The sequence below is a fragment of the Suricata suricatta genome, chromosome 5 (genome assembly GCF_006229205.1).
Source record: "Suricata suricatta isolate VVHF042 chromosome 5, meerkat_22Aug2017_6uvM2_HiC, whole genome shotgun sequence".
Taxonomy (NCBI): Eukaryota; Metazoa; Chordata; class Mammalia; order Carnivora; family Herpestidae; genus Suricata; species Suricata suricatta.
In genome coordinates this window covers 85,373,509-85,383,162 of record NC_043704.1, presented here as the reverse complement: position 1 = coordinate 85,383,162, position 9,654 = coordinate 85,373,509, and positions in this window count along the sequence as shown.

Here is a 9,654-nt window from a genome sequence, read left to right as displayed (position 1 = left end):
CCAGATCTGCTATTTCTAACAGCTGTGAATCTGAACATTTTTTCAGCCTATTTAGTAAGGAGATGACTCCCTCTGTCACTCTTCTATGGTCCCTCCTTAATCCTAGTTAAATGGCAAGTTGGTCTACATATAACACCCACAGCCACTGCCAGGGAAGAAGGATTCCTGGGTCATTTCATCCACAATAAAACAGGATCTAGCAGTGACTGAACGAAAATGCACAGGCACATGCTAGGTCCTCTTCAGGTCTTATTCTGATCCTTGCCAGCGTCTTGTCACTTTAGAGATGACTTGCTTCTTTACTAATCAATTAATCCACAGGTTCTTGGGTTGTTTGTTTGTTTGTTTAAGACTTGGAGCTTGAGGGGTGCCTGGGTGGCTCAGTCAGTTAAGCAGCCGACTTTGGCTCAGGTCATGATCTCACAGTTCATGGGTTCAAGCCCCACGTCAGGCTCTGTGCTGACCGGTTGCTCAGAGCCTGGAGCCTGCTTCTGATTCTGTTGTCTCCCTCTCTCCTGACCAACCCCCACTCACCCTCTGCGTCTCTCTCTCTCAAAAATAAACATTAAAAAAAAAAAAAAGATTTGGAGCTTGAAACCACAACCCTAAGATCAAGAGTCACACATTCTACTGATGGAGTCAGCCAGGTGCCCCTAATCAGCAGATCTTTATCAAGCATTCACCTTCATATCTGTTCTATGAACTGCCCCCTCTGGCAGCATGCTGAAGGGCAAAAGGCATTGACTCAGCATTCACATCCTGGTTCTACCAATTACAAGCCAGCTCTGTGACCTTGGTCAGTCCCTTAGTTGCAATTTTAGAGTGGCTCAGTTTCCCATCTGTAAAATAGTTATAATAGTTGCTTCATGTCTCGGCATTGTTCCAAAAACTAAAAAAAAAAGTTACAGACAGAATGATTTGAAAACTGTAAATACAAAACAGACAGAAAGTAGCAGTAGTATTGGACTTTACTCTATGTGGTTACTAAATTTCTGTAACTTCTCACAGAATACGTCTTAAATAATTTCAAAATTGTAAAAAAATATATATTATGAAATGTACTTCAAATATCAAGTGAACATTGTCAACCCTAGGTAGTTTGGGTAAGTAGTCAAATAAGTGAAAGTTATTGCCGGGCAAATAATAAATAGTTTATTTTATTTTAGTTACTATTTCAATCATTTACTTCTTTATTTCAGTGAAAAATTTAGGCAATGACTCTGAATTTTCTGAAATCAAAAAGAAACAAGTCATGGTCAATTAATACTTTGTAATTTGGTCTTAGAATAAGGCAGTAACAAAAATTAAATAGAATGTCACTAGTGTTCAGTACAGGATTCCTTCTTGGCATTTCCTAGGATGTTTATATGTTTTTCCAAATTTCCTGTTCTGAGAGAAAAAATTTTTAAGAAGCTGGATAACAGGAAATGAATCATAATTATCTTTTGTGTGTTAAAGGCTTATCAATCAACAGATGTATCAAGTTTAAAGAAATCCACCACCAAGTCAGATGACTCCCTTTGTCACTCTTCTTTGGTCCCTCCTTAATCCTAGGAGGGACCACTGTGTGCACTGTGTGCTTACGTAACAGTTTACCCATTCTGAAGCAGGGGTCTGCAGACTCCCCACCAATCCCAACACCAAAAAAAGGAATATCAAGTAACCAAAATGTATGTTATAATACCCAGGCAGTAAAATTTATAGTCTGCTCACAGGAGAGAACTTAATGCCAGTGATCAAAACCAGTTTAGTCTTTAATGGACATTTCTAACTTGTTTCAAGGCCAAAAGTGATTTAAAGCAGATTAGAAAGGGAGAGAAGGCCTGGAGAAGTAGACCTTAGTTTATTAACAACAAGTGACTATATAAAAGGAAAAGAAAAGAGGAGAGACCATAAAAAGCAAAGCAAGAATTCGAAAAGAGTGGCTGTGTAGAGTTACTTAATGATGTAACAAATGGTCTTACACACTTGAGATGAGCCCACTAGAACATCTACAGAAGACTTTTAGAAATGTTTTCTTAGTACATAAATGATTGAAACTCATACTAGAAAAATTAAAATATAATGAAGGGGTTGATTGTTGAGTGTTTAGTCCTTAGGAAGCAATACACTTTGGCTACATAGTATAACTCACTTTCCAAGAGCTCAGAGTACCGAGATGTAGCTATTTCTACCTTATTTTAAATGCAGCTAAATTTTATTACAAATGAAAATGTTATTGGCTCTCTCTTGCTGTGGAAAGTGTTTAAGATAATACTTCATGAGATTTGGTTACACCATGATAAATTCCTAGTTCTGTCCCATACCCAGTAGAAGAAATCTCATGGATTTGTTTTGTTTTTCCTCCATTTCCCTGTTAGCACCAACTAGTCTTATTTTGTGTTTGTGACTGTGATTAAGGCTTTGTAATTTATACCATTATAAACCTTTGCCATTGCATTAGATCTATGCATGGCATACAGCCACTGCATTCATAACAATGTGTCAACGAGAGTAGTCTGTTGCTTAGGATCTATTTTTCAATTGTTTTGATGTGTTATCTCATGATTGCTGCTTTTGAAAAAAAACATTTGTATAAAGGCTTTGTTAGTTTTTCTTTAATAGCAGCTCACAACCGCTATCCAACGGATCCCAATGCAGGGAGCTCATAGACAAAGAGGACGTAAGATAATACATTGATCTATGGAAAGAAGTAATGAGCTTATATTTATATTTATCTTTAAAAGGAATAAAATAAACCCTAGAAGTATTAAAGTATAGTTGACACTGACACCCTAAATGAGTCAACCTAACATGAAAAGTTTGTCAGTATGGTGAAGGGAAATAAGTGATTTTAGTAATGCAGAGGATCAACAGGAAAGCCCTATGTCATCTACAAACTTTCAGCATATTATAGCCTGTCACAGCTTATGTGTGAGGCTAAATATACATACAGATGTTACTTTACAGAATAGAATCCTTAGGGGCCATTGAGTGGCTCAGTCAGTTAAGTGTCTGACTCTTGATTTTGACTCAGGTCATATCTCACCATTCATGAGATCGAGCCCTACGTGGGGCTCTGCACTGACAGTACAGAGCCTGTTTGGGATTCTCTGTTTCCCTCTCTTTCGGCCCCTCCCCCATTCACACACACGCTTTTGCGCACACTCACGCTCTCTCTTCCCCTCTCAAAATAATTAATTTAAAAAAATATAATCTTTACAATATCTGAAATGGGTTGGGAGTGACCATGAAAAGTCTGGTATGTTCTAGATGTTTGCAAGTAGATTCCTCAAAGCTGCATGCTCAAATATTTTTTGCTATAGAGATGTGTGATCCACTAACCCATGCATAATGACAGCAAGATTTTCATATCTATTGATATCTTGATGATGACAACCACATATTATTGCTGGCAATAGTTTAAAGCACTAAGGAATCATGCTTTTATTTGCTTATCACACCCTCTTCATAATTATCATTTATTATAATTGTAATTATTTTATTATAGCCAAAATAGTGATAAAACAACTAAGGTTTATATTACACAAATAAACACAATATTAGGGGAGAAATAATACCTGCAGATAAACAGATCTACACAGATCTAAGATAACTGAAAAGTCAGAAAATATCATAAATCCGTGAGACTTGTCCAATACAAGAAATAGGAAAAAGTGGCCTACTCTATGCAAAAAATAAAACAAACACCCCCCTACTTCCTCATAATTACAAAAATTACTTTCAGGTGAATTGTATAAAATGTAAAAAATAAAACTAGGGTGCCTGGGTAGCTCAGTCAGTTAAGCATCTGACTTCAGCTCAGTCATGATTTGGCAATTCATGGGTTCCAGCCCCACATCAGGGTCTGTGCTGACAGCTCAGAGCCTGGAGCCTGCTTTGGATTCTGTATCTCCCTCTCTCTCTGTCCCTCCCCCACTCACACTCTGTCTCTCTCCGTCTCAAAAATGAACCTTAAAAATTTTTTTAAGAAAACTATTTAAAAATTAATTTTAAGCAATAATTTTTATATTCTCTAGAAGTAAAATATTTGGAAGTAATATTTATGAAAGTGTTAAAATTTGTATTATTACAAATAAAACACAAAATATCTTTTCACTATAAAAATGTAAAACTATATACATTTTAAAACATCAATATTAAAAGGCCAAAAAATGCAAAGTGATATAGGGTTTATATTTTAATATGTAACTAGTTCTTATAAGTCAATAAGAAAAAGATAAATACAGCAATAGAAAAATGATAAAAGGATAAGAAAAGATGATTCTCCAAAAACAATTCAAATTAAATAAACATTTAAACAGTTCAAACCCACTAGCAACAAAAATCTTATTTATGTTAAATAAATTTATACAATAACTTGAAATTGGAAAAAATCTAAGCATTCAAAAATAGCTTTGATAGGTTTGATAAATTATTATAAGGTCACTCAACTGAATATTTTGCAATCATTAAAAATTGTGCTCATAAAAATATTTAGGAACCATTAATATGTTACTAAATTAAATATGTACCAAACCTTAGCAAATACAATATGATCTCAGTTTTATAAAAACATAAAGATAAATGTATAGAAATTAGCTGAAAAGATGACATATTCAAAAATCTTTGGAATATGGAAAGATTTTCATTTTTTAACATATATTGTTCTATAATTCCCAAATACATATTCTATAGTGAGCATCTCAAGTATTTTCATACTCAAGAATATACTGATATCCTTCATATTTTCAAAATCTCCAAACTGTACAAAATTTTGTATTCAGGGATGTATATACTGAGGAGTTACATATGGAGATCATACCAATACACTATAAAACCACACATAAGACCTAAAAGTACAACAACAAAAATATTTTTATATGCCTACAAATGACTAAAGGGAAGTTCTATATGGAAATCATACCTATAATACTGTTAAAAAATGTATAAGATCTGAAGCACTTTTTAAAAAGCCTTATGAAGGGTACCTGGGTGGCTCAGTTGAATTGGTGACTTGATTTCACATTAGGTAATGAATTCACAGTTCATGGGTTCAAGCCCTGTGTTGGGCTCTGTGCTGACAGTGCGGACCTTGCTTGAGATTCTGTCTCTGCCCCTCCCTTGCCTGTACTTCCTCTCTCTCCCTCAATATAAATAAACTTAAAAAATAATAAAAATGTTTTAAAAAATAAGTAAAAATAAAAATAAGAAGTCTTACAGGAGCACCTGGGTGGCTCAGTCAGTTGAGCAACCAACCCTTGATTTCGGCTCAGGTCATGATTCCAGAGTCATGGGATCAGTCCCCAAGTTGGGCTTCATGCTAAGCATGGAGCCTACTTAAGATTCTCTCTCTCTCTTTATCTCTGCCCCTCCCCACTGCTCATGCTCTCTAAAACAAAAATAAAATATTTAAGTAAAAAAGCCTTACACACCTACAGCTGATTAAATGCACTAAAGTAAGGTTAATGTTTATTGAGCACCTACATATTCAGAAGTAAATCATTTTCATTCATGATCTTATTCAATCCTTCCAACAAACTATGAGTAAGGTATTATTCCATCTTTATAATGAAGAAACGGAGACTCAAGTGAGGTTATATACCTAGCCATAATAACATCACTAGGTAATGCTATAACCAAGTCTCAAATCTAGCTCTGTCAAATTCAAAAGTTCCAAGCTTTGTACAACCCCATTCGTGCTGCCTTTCAAGCAATTTACAGAGAAACGACTGATAAATTAAATGATGAATTAATTCAAAGCAACCAGTCTGACAGGAAAAGCAAGGTACAGTTTTTGAGGAATAGCATGTGATTGGCTTATTTGCAAAACATTATTTTGGTTTTTTGTCTGAATTATCCTGATAATTATATTTTCTATTCTCAATTTAGATTTACGTTTCTTCCAAGTCTACAACCATTCGAACAGATAGGAAACTGTGTTTACACAAAGCCAACCATGCTGACAATTTAAACTACCTAAAGGAATAGATGTTTCTCTTTTCCTGCAGGTGCTAGACTTTATGCAGACGCCTGGGGAGTAATGACACTCTGACTGTCTTCAGTGGGATTTCTTGGCTCAAACCACCTGTGCCAAGGTAAAAATAAGACAACTAAGAAGCGTCAGCTAGTTAAGTGTTTTATAAACAGATGATTAACATATCATGGTTCAAGTAGTTGACTCATCTTAGATTTTGTATTCTTTTTGAGAAAATTCACTTTGCAAATTTCAGAATAGTTTTATTTTTAAAGGCATTGTAAGACCATATAATTACACAATGAATTTTTAGAATACATGATGCTTGATATATAAACAGTATTCATCTAGTTCTCTCCAGGAACAAACACTTTATCATTAAACTTTATCAGAAGAAGACATAACTCTATTTGGTCACTGCTATAGACAGACCTGAAAATGACAGTTTCCTCTGGTATCTTACAACAGCAGAATTTCAAAATCATTTGTAAGTCTTCTAGTTGTATTGCGAGGTTTGTTTGCCTGGTATTCCTTTTGAACATCTATTTTGAACATCAGTTTAAGTTCATTGGTTACCTTTGAAAGATCTCTCCCAAAGAGGAAAACAAAATGGCTAGTTAGGATTCAGGGCACAGATGAGGAAAAAGAGGTTTGTGCCTCCCTCCCCATTCGACCATACTTTCCTAAAACTGTTCTATTCGTACCGCACACTTACACCACAAATACCTATTTTTAATTTTATATGTATTAATAACTTAAACTATCATGATACTCTTAAAAACTCCACTGGGTTATGCACAAAGCTTGTATCAAAACACTATAAAGAAGATCATAACAAGAGAAACTGAGGAGCATGTTCTATTTGTCAATATTAGGTTACACTGCTACTTGAGTAATGAAACCATCCTTCCTGACACAGGATGCAACTGTCTTAAAAATGATCTCTTTATATTGAGATTTTATGAAATGGCTTGAAAGTGGTCTTTATTTTATCCTTTTCAGTATGAACTACAGTTGAAGTCACTTTGCAAACAGTACTTTGATAGCTCTTTGAACACCACAGCATTGCAAGGGGAGAGCCTTATGGATGCTTACTCAGCCTTCAAAGACATGGTCACCTGATACATTCTAAAAAACCTGTGATCATAACTGACCAGAGCAAAATAATTAACAGAAATTAGTCTTAAGTGATTGAAACTTTGGACTTCAAAATCCTCTAGAAATAAAAACTTTTCACTTGTCCTTAAAACCAAAAGGTCAAGTATTCATTGACCAATAAAGACCTCCCACCCATCAGCTAGAAAACAACCTTTGAAATCCAATTAACTCTTTCACAGTCTTCATTTTCTGTTTTATCAGAAAGTTAAATTTGCCATTCTATACTCCAATAAAAGTTAGGTTGTTTTGATCTGATAATTGTAAGATGTACTGTATGTATCTTAATTTGTAAGTTTTTAATGCTAAAGCTCAAAGCTGTTCAGATATAACAGGAGTGCTGGAAATGAGGTACAAAATGCTGGAATTCAAATTAACCAATAAATATATTTTAATATATATCAGCAGGACTCTAGAGGATTCCATTAATGTTGAAAAATAGAAAGGATTTAGGTTAATTTGGTAAGAAGGCAGGTCAGAACGTTTACAACAGTGGTATAGAATTGTATAGAGATGCAAAATTTTTCAAGAGAGCAGAATTTTTTCAAAAACGCTGACTCTAGCTGTCACAGCCCTGCCTTGGCTAAATCCAGTAGAGAGATAGGAGGACTTTCTAATTTGCTTTCCCTCTATTTTAATAATAGCTGTGCATAAGTAATTTATGAAAGGCCAACCAGGCAGTGGGCAACAGAAAATTAAACTCATTTTATCTGAAAGCAGGTGGATTTCTATATATCATTAGCATGCATAGAATTCTCACAATGTTATTTCTCATACTGATGGAATGTAACCAAATAATATATGAGTTTTTTGCTTATGCACGAGTGAAATTTTTAGATAAAAGTGCCAGCCCCAATGGCAATTTTCTGCAAAACGAAAACTAATTCTGCGAAGCTTCTTATTACTGGAAAGACTCATTTGGCTTGCATTAGAGACTGACATAAGTGACTTTAGGATTTTACTAACAGATTAGATGAGATGTGCCACGTACTGTAATATCATTAGAGAATGTAACAGCACTGGAACGCTTTGGGGCACTTATTAAGGGTACCAGCCCAAGTAAATTGTTTTCCTTTATGACACAAGCTTTTGAATTTTTTCTCTGATTAAAATGCTTTATTTTTATGGATTTTTTTCTAACCCTTAAGACAACTTTCATTTTACACTCCCCAAAATTGCACACAAATTCTGTTTTGCATGATTCAGCTCAGTGTTACTAAATGCATTATCTATGCCTTATTTCATGAATATCACCTAGGCAGAGGGTAGATATGTATTAAGAAAACAGCTTACACAATCCTAAATTCAGAACTCTTCTAACAGAATATTATCCTAACTTACAGCAAAGGCTAATCCTCATGGCTCTGAGGAATTTTTGCTATTAGTACCTTTCATGAACTCAATGTTTATGTGGGTTCTACTCTCAGCTTCTAACAAAATCTGAAAATTAGATCATTAAAAATGGTTATTATAATATAAATACTCTGATTATTCTGTTTAACTTCCATCCTAAAATTCATTCAAGCATATGAAATATTATAGATTTTTTTATTCTGAAGAATCTTCCCTTATCAAAATTTATGTATCAAGCAAAATATTTCTTGCTAAGGTAGGCAAAAAATATAGGGTGAAGATGGAAATGCTTGTCACTTTATGAAAGAAGCTATGGGAAAAGCTAAGGGTTTTGAGGGAATGATTTTATACTCAGTATTTTTTCTGTTCTGAGTTATCTTTTCCTGATATAAGATTCTTTTACCTCTTCTTGGGTATATAGGTTTTTTTTCCTTTTTCAAAGTCCTTTTACACTTCATCAGCAGAGAAGGAAATTAATGAGAAAATGTACACACAAAGTTACCTAGAAAACAGCTGACACACAAATGCATCTGGGGATGAGCCATCCAGTGTCCTACTCTGCAGAGTGGTAAGGGTAAGGTTTTTGGAGTCACACACACAGGAGATTTGAATCTCAGCTCTGCCATTTTACTAGCCACCTGATTTTAGGCAAATGAATTTCCTTCTCTGAGGTTTTATTTCCCACCTATTCAATGGGATCATGACAGCATTGACTTCATTGGTTCTCTGGGAAGAAGATCACATGCAAAACGGATCACCCTCTGGTTCATATTCTATCTCTACAGCAGAAGGGGAGGCAGCTGGAAACAAAGAGTGGCCTGATAGGTTGAAAATTGTCAGACCAATTCTGGTAGATGTTCCAGATTCCTTCAAGAACTCAAGAATGTATTAGTTACGAAGTGGAATGTGAAAAAAAATCAATGAGACAATCCTCCATGAAGTACCTAGAGCCAGGGACTCTTCAATCTAAAAAGTCCGTCAGTGCTATGCTCAAAAAGGTCAGCTCTTCTGACTACTGGGCTGGGCAGAGTTATTCAGAGTCATTTGTGTGTTTCTAATAGTATTTTTATTAGCACACTTTGCCACACTGTGGTATTATTTTCTTAAATATCTTTGTCACACCTTAAACTCTGAGGGCAGGGACTTTGTCTTTATAACTTTTTAATTCCAGCTGCCAGTACATTGCCTGA